Source organism: Heterodontus francisci, unplaced genomic scaffold, assembly GCF_036365525.1.
Source record: "Heterodontus francisci isolate sHetFra1 unplaced genomic scaffold, sHetFra1.hap1 HAP1_SCAFFOLD_329, whole genome shotgun sequence".
In the NCBI taxonomy this organism is placed as follows: Eukaryota; Metazoa; Chordata; class Chondrichthyes; order Heterodontiformes; family Heterodontidae; genus Heterodontus; species Heterodontus francisci.
In genome coordinates, this window is record NW_027140434.1 from 361,826 (window position 1) to 376,175 (window position 14,350).

The window sequence follows — 14,350 nt, forward strand, 5'->3', positions numbered from 1 at the left end:
GAGTATGATGGAATACTCTTCACTTGCCTGAATGGGTGCAGCTCCAACAACACACAGGAATCTCGAAACCATCCAGGAAAAAGCAGCCAGCTTGATTGGCACCCCAGCCACCACCTTCTGCATTCATTCCCTCCAGCACCGACGCACAGTGCAAGCAGTGTGTATCAAGAACAAGGTACACTGTGGCAACACACCAAGTCTCCTTCGAATAGCACCTACCAAAGCCGCTACCACTACTACCTAGAAGAACAAGGGCAGCAGATACATATGAACACCACCACCTGAAACAATCCCCTCCAAGCAACACGCCATCCTGACTTGGAACTGTACCATCGTTCCTTCAATGTCGCTGTGTTAAAATTCTAGCACTCCCTTCCTTACAGCATTATGGGTGTACCTACACTCCCAGGACTGCAGCAGTTAAAGAAGGCAACTCACACCATCTCAAAAGCAATCAAGGATGGTCAATAAATGCTGGTCTCGTCAGGGGCGCCCATTCCCCATAAATGAATAATAATAAAAAAATAATCTCTCCTGCCCGACGTCCTATCGCACATCTTAACTTTATTTCTTCTTGACCCCTTTTTTCACTTCCAAAAAATAAACTATGACATTTCTCATCTTTCCCTGTTCTGCTGAAAGTTCACAGACCTGAAATGCTAATTTTGTCTCCTCAGATGTTGTCAGATCTGTTGAGTATTTCCCACACTTTCTGATTTAAGGTCAGTGTTTATTGGTTTGATGAGTGTCAGATTATTAATAGGGATCCCAGAAAATGACAGTATTGGCAGACAGATCCTCAGATCGCTATTTTCATACGACATCCCCATAAGCGAAATTCTGAGGAGATCTTGCATGTGTAACATAATTTACATAAGTTATTTGCTGAGTATCAGTGCTTACTGCAAGTTCCTTGGTTAGTATTACAATTTCAGCATGTTCATGTGTAAGTGCCACTGTTTACAGGATTGATCAGTTCCTCGCAGACACAAGGAATTGACCCAAGTATCTTAAACCTGCACCATTCTGTGCGTGTGCTTCAAGTTTCTCTGACAACCGGTTGCTGTCATCACCCATGTCTCATACTGAAATTGTCAGCCTGTGATATCTGCAAAACACACCTCAGGGGGATGAGTCTATCAGATTGAGAAAGGACCGGATACACCTGCAGAAACCAACGAGAGTGTGGCAGAGTTATCGATGGAGATGGTGAGAGGGGACAGTAACTGCAGTGAGACAGGGACACCAGCAGATGGAGATAGTGAGAGGGGAGACAGGAATTGCAGTGAGACAGGGACACCAGCAGATGGAGATGCTAGGAGGGGGACAGTAACTGCAGTGAGACAGGGACATCAAATTGGGGGATGACAAAAGCACTTCTCCTCTTTGAGAAATATTGTATATTTCCCTCCCACTGCACTGTATCAGCAGCCAGACCTGGAGCCCAGACTGAGAGATGACTCTGTCGTGCCAGTCACTGCACTGTCATCGTGCAGGCAGAATTGGAGACCACACCGAAAGCTGACCATGTTGTGCCTGGCATGGCACGGTGAAGCAGCGAGTAACATGAGAGGTCTGAGAACAAGTGATTAAACATCGGATGTATTCAAATGGTTCCACACCCCTTCCTCCCACCCCTGCACCCAGAGATCCACGAACATCATTCTTCTCTTACATTTAGCTCAGATCTCCACTGCACCTGGACAGAGAATATCCCTGCATGAGGCATTCACATGCCCACACACTGTGAAGGAACTAATGTTATCAACAAAACAAACTGCATAAATTGACACGGATAAACGTTTAACTAATATTACGTTCACAAATTGCACTCAAATTAATATTCATTCATGGGCCACCGAATAGTGTTTTCCTGAAGGCTGTGTGTTTTCTAATTCTAGATCTGCCCCTTTGATCTCAGTGTGGTGGACGCTTACTGCAATAATAAAAATGGCACTGCTGATATTTACAACCAGAATTTTCGGCAGTGCGACCGAGAGCGGGACTGACTTCTGGTTGGTGCATCTCGACTAACTTGGTGTTGCCTGCATGGGCATCGAACGAGGGTCTGTCAAGGGCGCAGATGCACTTCCCTCTTGAAAGGGGACACCGCCTGCAGCTCCCGTAGCACCGGTCTGCTCCCATGGGGCTGTACATTATAACTCACTGATCTGCATGAGAGAAAACTAAAGGACAGCAGTGATCCGACCAAAGCTCCTCTCCATTCGAACCACTGAATCTGTCAATGCTGCCTCTCTACTTTTCGAGTCTGGAAGTGATTGTGGAAACCAGTGCCTCAACATCAGCAGGTTGGGCTTCAATCAAATCTGGCCTGTGTGAGTTGGTGTATGTTTGTTTGTGTGTGTGTGTGTGTGTGTGTGTGTGTGTGTGTGTTTGTATATTTGCCTGGTTCGGTGCCTGGGTTCTGATCGGTGTGTGTGGTGTGTGTGTGGCGTCTGTCTGTATTTGTCTGTGTAGATCTGTCTGGCTTGGTGCCTGGGCTCTGATCGGTGTGTGTGTGTGAGTCTGTCTGTCTCTGTTTGTGTCGCTGTGTTTGTATATCTGTCCGAATCAATGCCTGGGGTGTGATCGGTATGTTTGTGCATGTGTGTGTGTGTGTGTATGTATGTGTATGCGTGTGTGTGTGTCGTTGTATGTCTGTCTGGCTCACAGACTGCGTTCTGATTGGTGTGTGTGTGTGTGTCTGTGTGTGTGTGTGTGTGGTGTGTGTGTGGCGTGCGTCTGTATTTGTATATCTGTCTGGCTCAGTGCCACGGGTCTGATCGGTGTGTGTGTGAGTTTGTGTTTGCATCTGTGTGCACTTGTGTGTGTTTGCCTTTGTCGATCTGTCAGGCTTGGTGCCTGGGTTCTGATCGATGTGTGTGTATGTATGTGTGTATGTACATGTGCCTGTGTGTGTGCTTCTTTGTATATCTGTCTGGCTCACAGCCTGGTTTCTGAATGGTGTTATTGTGTGTGTGTCTCTCTCTCTCTCTCTCTCTCTCTCTCTCTCTCTCTGTCTGTCTGTGTTTATGTGGTTGTATATCTGTCTGGCGCAGTGCCTGGGCTCTGAAAAGTGTGTGTGCGCGATTGTGTATATGTGTGTCTCTGTTTATATGTATGTGTTTCCATATCTGTCTGGCTCAGTGCCTGTGGTCTGACTGGTGTGTGTATGGTGAGTATTTGTCTGTCTGTCTATGTGTGTGTGTGTGTGTGTGTGTGTGTGTGTTTGTATATCGGTCGGGCTCAGTGCCTGGTGTCTGATCTCTGTGTGTGTGTGTGTTTGTGTGTGCCTGTGTCTGTGTGTTTGAATATCTGTCTGGCTCAGTGCCTGGGATCCGATCGGTGTGCATTTGTGGGTCAGTGGTGTGTGCCTGTGTTTGACTGTATGTGCTTGCTCATCGGTCTGGCTCAGTGCTTGGGTTCTGATCAGTGATTGTGTGTGTGTGTTTGTGCGTGCATGTATATCTGTCTGGCTCAGTGCTTGTGGTCTGATCTGTGTTTGAGTGCACGTGTGTTTTTGTGTATGTGTGCCTGTCAGTCTCTCTTTGTGAGTGCGTGTACATCTGTCCGTTTCAGTGCCTGTGTACTGATCGGTATGTGCGTGTTTGTGTCTGTCTGTCTCTGTGCGAGTGCGTGTTTGTATATCGCTCCAGCTCAGTGCCTGGAGTCTGATCAGTGCATGTGTGTGTGTGTATATCTGTCTGGCTCAGTGCTTGTGGTGTGATCGCTGTGTGTATGTGTGTAGGAGCAGGAGCAGGCCATTCGACCCTTCGAGCATGCTCCGCCATTCATTCTGATCATGGCTCATCACCCAACTGAGTAACCTGTTCCCGCTTTCACCCCAAATCCTTTGATCCCCTTAAACTCAAGAGCTACATCTAACGCCTTCTTGAAAACATAAAATGTTTTGGCCTCAACTGCTTTCTGTGGTAGCGAATTCCACAGGCTCACCACTCTCTGGGTAAAGAAATTTCTCCTCATCTCAGTCCTGAAAGGTTAACCCCCTATCCTTCCACAATGACCCCTGGTTCTGGACTCCCCCACCATCGGTAACATCCTTCCTACAACTGCCCTGTCAAGCCCTGTTAGAAATTTATAGGTTTCTATGAGCTCCTCCTCACTCTTCTGAACTCCAGCGAATATAATCTTAACCCACTTAATCTCCTCTCATACGTCAGTCCTGCCATCCCAGGAATCAATCTGGTAAACCTTCGCTGCACTCCCTCTATAGCAAGAACATCCTTCCTCAGATAAGGAGACCAAAACTGCACCCAATATTCCAGGTGCGTCCTCACCAAGGCACTGTATAATTGCAGCAAGACATCCCTGCCCCTGTACTCGATTCCTCTCGCTATGAAGGCCAACATACCATTGAGTTGTTACCACCTGTTGGACCTGCATGCTAACCTTCAGCGACGGATGTATGAGAACACACAGGACTCAGTTCATATTCCCCTCTCTCAGTTTTTAGCCGTTCAGATAATAATCTGCCTTCCTGTGTTTGCTGCCAAACTGGATAACCTCGCATTTATCCCCATTATACTGCATCTGCCATGCATTTTCCCACTCACTCAACTTGTCCAAATCACCCTGAAGCCTCGCTGCATCCTCCTCACAACTCATCCTCTCACCCAGTTTTGTGTCATCTGAAAATTTGGAAATATTGCATTTAGTTCCCTCATCTAAATCATAAATATGTATTGTGAATAGCTGGGGTCCAAGCACCGATCCCTGTGGTACCCCACGAGTCACTGCCTGCCATTCGGAAAAAGACGCATTTATCCCGACTTTTTTTTTTCCTGTCTGCCAACCAATTTTCTATCCATCGCTATAAAGTACTCCCAATCCCATGCGTTTTAATTTTACAAGCTTATCTTTTATGTGGGACATTTTGAAATGCCTTCTGAAAGTCCAAATAAACCACATCCACTGGTTCCCCCTCATCATCTCTAATAGTAACAGCCTCGAAGGATTCTAGTAGATTTGTCTAGAATGATTTCCCTTTCGTGAATCCATGCTGACTCTGGCCGTTTCTACCACTGTTCTCCAAGTGTTCTGCTATAAAATCCTCAATAATGGAATCTAGAATTTTCCCCACTACCGACGTCAGGCAGACTGGTCTATAATACCCTGCTTTCTCTTTACCTCCCTTTTGAAATAGTGGGGTTACATTAGTTACCGTCCAATCTTTAGGAACTTTTCCAGCGTCTATCCAATCTTGGAAGATGACCACCAATGCATGCACCATTTCTAGGGCACTTCCTTAAGTACTCTGGGATTCAGACCAGCAGGCCCTGGGAATTTATCAGCCTTCAATCCCACCAATTTCCCATCACCATTTCTCTTCTGATACTGATTTCCTTCAGTTCCCATCTCTCACTAAGCCCTGTGTTCCCCAACATTTCGGGTATGATATTTGTGTCCTCCTTTGTGAAGACAGAACCAAAGCATACAATTAGTTGGTCAGCCATCTCTGTGTTCCCCATAATAAATTACCTGTTTCTGACCGTAAGGGACCTACATGTGTCTTCACTAACCTTTACAGTCAGTTTTTATATTCCCCACAAGCTTGTTCTCATACTCTATGTTCCCCTTCTTAATCAATCCCTTGGTCCTCCTTTGCTTAATTCTAAACTGCTCCCAATCCTAAGGTTTGTTGTTTTTTTTCTGGCGAATTTATAGGCACCTTCCTTGGATCCAATTCTTTCTCTAATTTCCCTTGTAAGTCATGGATTGGCTACCTTTCCCGCTTTACTTTTGCACCAGACAGAAATAAACAATTGTTGCAGTCCATCGATGCACACTTTGAATGTTTGCCATTGCTTTTCCACCGTCGTCCCTTTAACTAACGTTTCCCAGTCCATCATGGACAATTTGCGCCTTATACCATCATAGTTTCCTTTACTAGGATTCAGGGCCCTCATCTCAGAATCAACTATGTCACTCCCCATCTTGATGAAGAATTCTACCATATTATGGTCGTTCTTCCCCATGGGGTCTCGCACAACCAGATTATCAATTATTCCTCTGTCATTACCCATTACCCTGTCTAGGATGGCCTCTTCTCCAGTTGGTTCCTCAACGCATTGGTCCAGAGAACCACCCCGTATATACTCCAAGAATTCTTCCTCGACGGTATTGTGACTAATTTGATTTGCCCAATCTATAGGCTGATTAAAGACACCCGAAAATACAAATGTTGCTGTATTGCATGCGTCTCTAATTCCCTGTTTAATGCCATTCCGAACATCACCACTACAGTTTGGGGATTTATATACAACCCCCACCAACCATTTCTGCCCTTCAGCGCTTCTCAGCTCTACCCATACATATTCCACATCGTCAGAGCTAATAACCTTCCTGATTATTGCATTAAAAACCTCTTTAACCAACAATGAAACTCCAATGCCTTTTGCTTTTTATCTGTCCTTCCAAAATACAGAATAGCCCTGGATGTGCATTTCCCATCCTTGATCACCTTGCAGCCATGTCTCCATAATCCAGACTGTATCATACTCGTTTATCTCTATTTGAGCAATGAATTCATCCACTTTATTGTGAATGCTCCACGCGTTAAGGCACACAGCCTTAAGGCTTGTTTTTAAAACATTAGTTGGCCCCTTCCCACTACTTTTCACTGCGGTCATGTTTGATTCTGGCCCTTGATTTCTCTGCCTTTCACTTTTCCTATTCCCCTTACTGTCTTTTGTCCTTGTCTTTGATCGTCCCTCCTCTGACTCTTTGCAAAGGTTCCCATCCCTCCGTGTGTTTGTGTGTGTGTGTGTGTTTGTGTGTATCTCTGTTTGTGTATGTCTGTTTGTATATCTGTCTGGCTCAGATACTGGGGTCTGGTCGGTGTGTGTGTGTGTGTGTGTGTGTGATTCTCTTTGGCAGTCTGTGTATGTCTTTGTACATCTGTCTCGCTCAGTGCCTGGGGTCTGATCGGTGTGTGTGTGCCTGTGTGTGTGTTTTATCAACATCCTTGCTCGTAGATTTGCTAGTGCTGTTGGGGTGGTTGGGGGTGGGTGGAGTTGCTGTTGGGGGTTAAACTAATTTGGCAGCGCAATGGTATATGACTGGAGGTACAGTCGGGATGATGCAGTCAAATAAATAAGAAAATCTAAGTCAGTTTGGAAGGCAGAGCAAATACAGACCTGTTAAGGCACGAGTGAATAATGCAAGGATGGATTGCATCTATTTTTTTAATGCGAGGAGTCTGACTAGCAAGACAAATGATTTGATGGCATTAATTAGCACATGGGATTTTGATATTAATGCAATCACAGAAACATATTTGTGGGAATGGTAGGACTGGCAGCTCAGTATTCAAGGATATAGAATCTTCAGGCGAGACAGACGAGGGGGTAAAAGAGGAGGTGGCATTGCACTGTTGATCAAGTAGGTCAATTACTGCAGTAAGGAAGGATGATATCTTAGAGGGATCCTCAAATGAGGGCATATGGGTAGAACTTCAAAACAAAAAAAGGGGCAATTACTTGGCTGGCAGTGTACTGCAGGCCTCCAAACAGTCAGTGAGAGATAGTGGAGCAGATACGCAGGCAAATCTCAGGCAGGTGTAACACTGATAGGGCTATAGTAGGGGAGTTCATGTGCCCCCAATATTAACTGGGATATTCTTTATGCAAAAGGCTGAATGGGGGTGGATTTCTTAAAATGCATATAGGACAGTTTTTTGAGCCAATACATAGAACGTCCGACAAGACAAAGGGCAGTCTTGGACCTAATCCAAGGGAATGAAGCTGGACAAGTACTAGAAGTATCAGTGGTGCAGCATTTCGTGCTTAGTGGTCATAAATCTGTAAGATTTAAGGTAGCGATGGAAAAGGACCAGGAGGGACCGGAAATGAAAGTACTGAATTGGGGGAAGGCCAGTATCAATATGAAAAACAGGATCTGGCTAAAGTGGAATGGGAGCACCTACTTGAAGGAAAGTCTACATCAGGCCATTGGAAGTCATTCAAGGAGGAAATAGTGAGACAAAAACAAGAAATGCTGGATTCACTCAGCAGGTCTGGCAGCATCTGTGGAAAGAGAAGCAGAGTTAACATTTCGGGTCAGTGACCCTTCTTCGGAAATAGTGAGAGTTCAGAGCCAGCATGTACCCGTAAAGGTGAAGGGTAGGTCTAACAAGCCCAGGGAACTCTGCATGTCAAAGGATCTCGAGGATCGGATCAGGAAAAAGGAGGGCTTATGGCCTATTTCGAGCGCTGAAAACAGTGGAGGCCGTAGAGGAGAATAGAAACATAGAAAATAGGAGCAGGAGTAGGCTATTCTGCCCCTCGAGCCTGCAGAATGTGCAGGGAAAGGAAAGGCCCAAGGCGTTTTATAAGTATATTAAGGGCGAGAGGATAACTAGGGAAATAGTAGGGCCCATTAGGGACCAAAGTGTCAATCTGTGTGTCGAGCCGGAGGACACAGGTACAGTTTTAAGTGATTAGTTTTTATCTGCTTTGACGATGGAGAAGGAGGATGTAGGCATAGAGACCAGGCAGGGGGATTGTGATATACTTGTACAAATTAGCATTGAAACGGAGGAAGTATTAGCTGTTTTAGTGGGATTTAACGTGGATAAATCCCCAGGCCCAGACGAGATGCATCCCAGGCTGTTATATAAAGCAAGAGAGGAGATAGCAGGGGCCCTGACACAAATTTTAAAATCCTCTCTGGAAACAGGAGAGTTACCAGAGGACTGGAGGCCACTGAATGTGGTACCATTATTCAAGAAAGGGAGCAGGGATCTAACAGATAATTGCATCAGTGGTATGGAAACTATTGGGAAAAACATTCTGAGGGTCAGGATTAATCTTCACTTGGAGAGGCACTGGTTAATCAGCGATAATCGGCATGGCTTTCTCAGGGGAAGATCCTGTCTAACAAACTTGATTGAAATTTTTCGAGGAGGTGAATAGATGTGTAGATGAGGGTAAAGTGGATTCTGTAGTCTACATGAACTTCAGTAACGCTTTTGCTAAGGCCCCGCATGGGCGATTGGTGAAGAAGGTAAGAGCCCATGGGATCCAGGATAATTTGGCAAATTGGATCCAAATTTGGCTTCGTGGCAGGAGGTAGAAGCTGATGGCCGAGGGTTCGTTTTTGGGGGTGCAGACGTGTGATCAGTGTTGTACCGCAGGGATCTGTGCTGGGACCCTTGCTGTTTGTAGTGTACATTAATGATTCAGACGTGAATATAGGAAGTATGATTAGTAAGCTTGCAGATGGCACTAAAATTGATGATATTGTAAAAAGTGAACGAGGAAAGCCTTTGATTACAGGACGATATAGATGTGCTGGTGAGATGGGCGGAGCAGTGGCAAATGGAGTTAAACCCTGAAAAGGTGATGCATAGGAGGGCTAACAAGGCAAGTAAATATAAAATGGATGGTAGGACCCTTGGAAATAGAGGGTCAGAGGGACCTTGGTGTACTTGTCCATAGATCATTGAAGGCAGCAGCAAAGGTAGATAAGGTGGTTAGGAAGGCACATGGGATACTTGCCTTTTTTAGCCGAAGCATAGAATATAAGAGCAGGGAGGTTATGATGGAGCTGTATAAAATATAAGTTAGGCCACAGTTAGGGTGCTGTGTACAGTTCTAGCCTCCACCTTATTTGAAGGATGTAATAGTACTGGAGAGATTGCAGAGGGGAGTCACCAGGATGTTGCCTGTGCTGGAGTATTTCAGATATGAAGAGAGACTGAAAAGGCTAGGGTTGTTTTCCATAGAGCAGAGAAGGCTGAGGGGGGACGTGATTGAAGTTTACAATATTCTGAGGGCACTAATAGGTTAGATAGGAAGAAACGTATTCCTTCAGCTGAGGGATCAATAACCAGGGGGCATAGATTTAACGTAAGGGGCAGGGAGTTTAGAGGGGATTTGAGGAAAAGAATTTGAACCCAGAGGGTCTTTGGAGTCTGGAACGAACTGCCTTAAGATGTGGTAGAGGCAGGAACCCTCACGACATTTAAGAATTATGTAGATGAGAATTTGAAACGCCATAGCATACAATGGTCCGGGTCAAGTACTGGAAAATGGAATTAGAATAGTTAGGTGCTTGATGGCCAGCACAGACACGTTGGGCCAAAGGGCCTGTTTCTGTGCTGTATTACTCTATGCCTCTCTGATTGACCACCGCACAGTCCCTCTGGAGCCAAGGTCCTGTCTTTACATTGAGGTATACTCACCATTGTAGTGTGTGGCACTGCCACCATGCTAAATGGCATAGATTGCAAACAGATCTAGCAACTCAAAACTGGTTATCCACGAGACGCTTTGTGCCATAGGCAACAGAAGCAACAGCAGAATTATATTAATTATTTCCAGCAATTTCTTATTTAAGGTCAGTGTTTATTGGGCTGCCTGAGTGTTACATTATTATCAGGGATCCCAGAAAATGACATTGTTGGCACAGAGATCCTCACATTTCTGCTTTCATACTGCATTCTCTTAAGTATTTGAGAAATTCTGAGGAGATCTTGCATGTGTAACATAATTTATATAGTTTCTTTGCTGAGTATCAGTGCTGACTGCAATTTCCTTGGTTAGTGTGACCATTTTCAGCATGTTAATGTGTAAGTGCCACTGTATGCAGGATTGATCAGCTCCTCACAGATACAAGAGATTGACCCAAATATCTTCAATCTCCATCATTCTGTGCGTTTGCTTCAGGTTTCTCTGACAGCCGGTTGCTGTCAACATCCATGTCTCATTCTGAAATTGTCAGTCTGTGATCTCTGTAAAACACACCTCAGGGGGACAAGTCTATCAGATTGGGAAAGACTGGATACAGCTGCAGAAACCAAAGAGTGTGTGGCAGTGTGATGGGGCGCATTACCTGGTTTCAAATCATTTCTGTCTGGATTGATAATACAGTTTGTGGAATTCTTTTATTCAATGTCCATTTCGGGAGAGTCTTTGTTTCATTCTTTGTGCAATCCAGGGAATTAATCATTTGAAGGTTTTCTACCTGTTATAACTTTACAGTGGCAGCTCAGCTGTGTTCATTTATTGATCTGTTTTCGTTCTTCAGACTCTTTTCATTACCCAGATCTACTTTCACTCCCAGAGAAATCAGGCTGGCATTAAATTTTATTTATTGGGGTGCAGTGGACAGTTTATTTTGAAGCAACTTTCAATCTTCAGATCCCCTCTTTGAATTGAATCACAGCAAATTAACTACTGACATTGACACAGGCTGCATTTCCAGTGATCGGATCACAGAGAGTTAACGCTTTACATTAAAACAGGCTCAATCCTCCTGATTGTATTTGATTATTAACAGTAGTCCTCTTTCATTAACCTATACAGGAAACGGCCTTAACATCTCATGGCGTCTTCTATTTTAAATTAAAACCACAGCGAGAATTGATGCGTTGGTGTATCTGACTTTACTGATTGAATTGGACTCAGAGTGATTTATCGTGACCTGTTGATATTGTGTGTTATTCATTCGGAAATTGTACACAGATTAAAGCAATTATGTACTCTTTGTGATAAGAGATACGTTTATTTGCAGACACTCAGCTGTCAAATATTTCCAGTGAATTAATGATATTGCCCAGACATCCCCCGATACATTGTCCTTCTGGATTTTAGCAACGTAAGTTCAAATTCCAAGCTGAAACATCCTGCTGCAGTATTGATATTGCAGAGCAGCAGGCAAGAAAAACAGAAGCACTGAAATCACCACAACGCCAGGTGCTTCCTCTCAGTAGAACTGAAAAACACACAGTGACTGTTCTGAGGCTCTGCAGACTGTGAGCTGCTTTTCACATATTGCGGTATTGGAAAGCCTTTCTTGACTCCAAGTGATCACCTTCCAGAAAACAGACTCCTTTTTTGAGGGAACACATCACATCCCTCCCTGTATAGTTCAACGATGGTGAAAATTCACAACTTATGATGACCAGTCAGTGTCTCTGTGTGATCTGCGTTTTTCACAGTCTTAATGAGTGAACACATTTCCTCAAATATTTGGCAGGTTTCCCGATAAAGCTGCACAGTCCTTATATGAAGTGCAGCAGTTTTGAGAGGAATGGCTCAGATACACTCTGCTGTTCTGCAGTGGGCAAATACAGCAAGAGTGATTGTTGTATTGCTGTTAATAGTGGTAATAGTAATCGAGGTGACTGCCCTCGGTATCAAGGCAATATTGGATCAAGAGTGTGCCTAAGGAGATTACTTTCCTGATCCTATCATATTCTCTTTTCTCAGCCTCTCCAAAGTTATTGATCTATTGTGTGTATGTTTTTCATTCAATTGCAACCTCACCCTATTTCCCCATGATATCATCTTCCTTAAAAAGTCAAAATACTGAGGATGCTGAAAATCTAAAATATGAACAGAAGATGTTGGAAATACTTAGTCGGCATTTTGAGAAAGGGACCGAGACTTAACCTTCCCCGCTGGAGAATTTTCTTCAGAACTGGAAAATGTTGTGCTGCAACAGTGTTTCAGTGAGCACAGAGGCTGGGAAAAGGGGAATGGAGGAAGGAGATAAAGAGAGAAACTGTGATGGGGTGGAAGGCATCAGTGATTAAATGAAGAGCTGAATCATTCCCAGAACCTGCTGTCAAAAATAAATGGGGGCAGTAGTTCCCACGTGATTTTATTTTTGAAGTTGATGCTGAGTCAGGAAAATTGAAACAGTGTAGGAGGCTGAGTACAGAGGGGCCAGCTGGGAGTGGGACAGGGAATTATAATGGCAAGTGAACGGAAGCTAAGGGACTTAATGACTGCTCAGCAAAGCCATTGCAGAATGTATGCTTCATCTCCACGGTTTCGAGGACAATTGTTAAGAATTAATACATTGATGAAATAAAGTAAAGTACAAGTAAATCACTGTTTGTGGGCCTGACGGTTGAAAGAGAGGAGGTGAAAGGGCAGGTAATGCATCTCCAACATTTGCATGGGAAGGTGACATTGGAAGAGTAGTGGGTGTTTCGAGTGATGGAAGAGTGGGTCAAGCTGTACCTTCAGAATGCTGAAAATGGAGAGGAGGATGCCTGGTGGTAGCATTGTGGTGAAGTTGGCAGAAGTGATGGAGGATATTTCATTGAATGTGGAATTGGTGGAGTGAAAGTTGAGGGTAAGGGCAACTTCATTGTGGTTAAAGAAGGATGGAAGGAATGATAGTGTAACTGGAATGGAAAGGTTCAAAGGCCCTTTCAGCCACGGTGGCAAGGAGCTAAAACACATTTCTAAATGGAGAAGAATAATTCTGTTTGCTTTATAATGCCCGATACATTTCAAGTAAGATGTCCTTCTGATACAGATATTTGGTCAGTCACATTCGCACCACACACATGCCAGTCAATTACCTTGTTCAACAGGACAGATTCCAACCACCTCTTCTCGAAATAAAACGACGTTACCATCGTCGAATACCACAACATGATCATCCTGGGGTTTACAATTGACCAGACACTTGACAAGACCAGGTATTTAAATACTGTGGCTACAGGAGTAGGTCAAATGCTCGGACCACTACAGACAACAACTCATCTACTGGCTCCATATACACCATATACAAAGCACAAGTCAGGAGCTGGTAGAATACTTCCCACTTGCCTGCAGAGTGCAGCTTCAACTATTTATAACAATTAGTTGCAGTTCCATGGAAAACATGCGGTGACTGCACTGCTCTCGGTCCGCTCACTAATATCAAGCTGCACCTTTCAGTCTCACCAGAAACAGATAGAATTCTGCTCATCGAATATCAATCCCAGTATTTATGAGGAATGAAGGACTATTTCATTGTTACATATAGTTACCACAATCGTTTATATTTTAAATAAACTGCTGTTCTAATGTGTGAACTGACATGTTGCCACTCCAGATCTATCCAAATGCAATTGTCCATCCAGCTGAGGCGTAGCTGGAATAGATCACTAGAGGGATGGGGACGGACTCGCATCAGGAATTGACTGTCTGGAGTGGTTATGGATCTCACATTCTCCTTTCTGCCTCGGAGAAGTCAATTTAAAATGTAAGCGTCGCTCCACGATGAACCATTACTGGGAAAGGCGTTAACTGGGATTAACTGCAGGCAATGGGAGTCAGAGGGAAAAATCTCCACTTGTGGGAATCATACCTCGCACAAAGGAAGAGGGTTGTGGGTGTTGGAGGTCAATCATCTCAGTCTCAAGGCATCTGTGCAGGGGTTCCTCAGGGTAGTGTCGTAGGCCCAACCATCTTTAGCTGTTTCATCAATGACCTTCCCTCCATAAGGTCAGAAGTCGGTATGTTTGCAACAGAAAAACTATATACTGGGGGATTCGACACGTGAATCATCTATTCACTAATCCATTCAGAAAATGAGGTGTTAAATA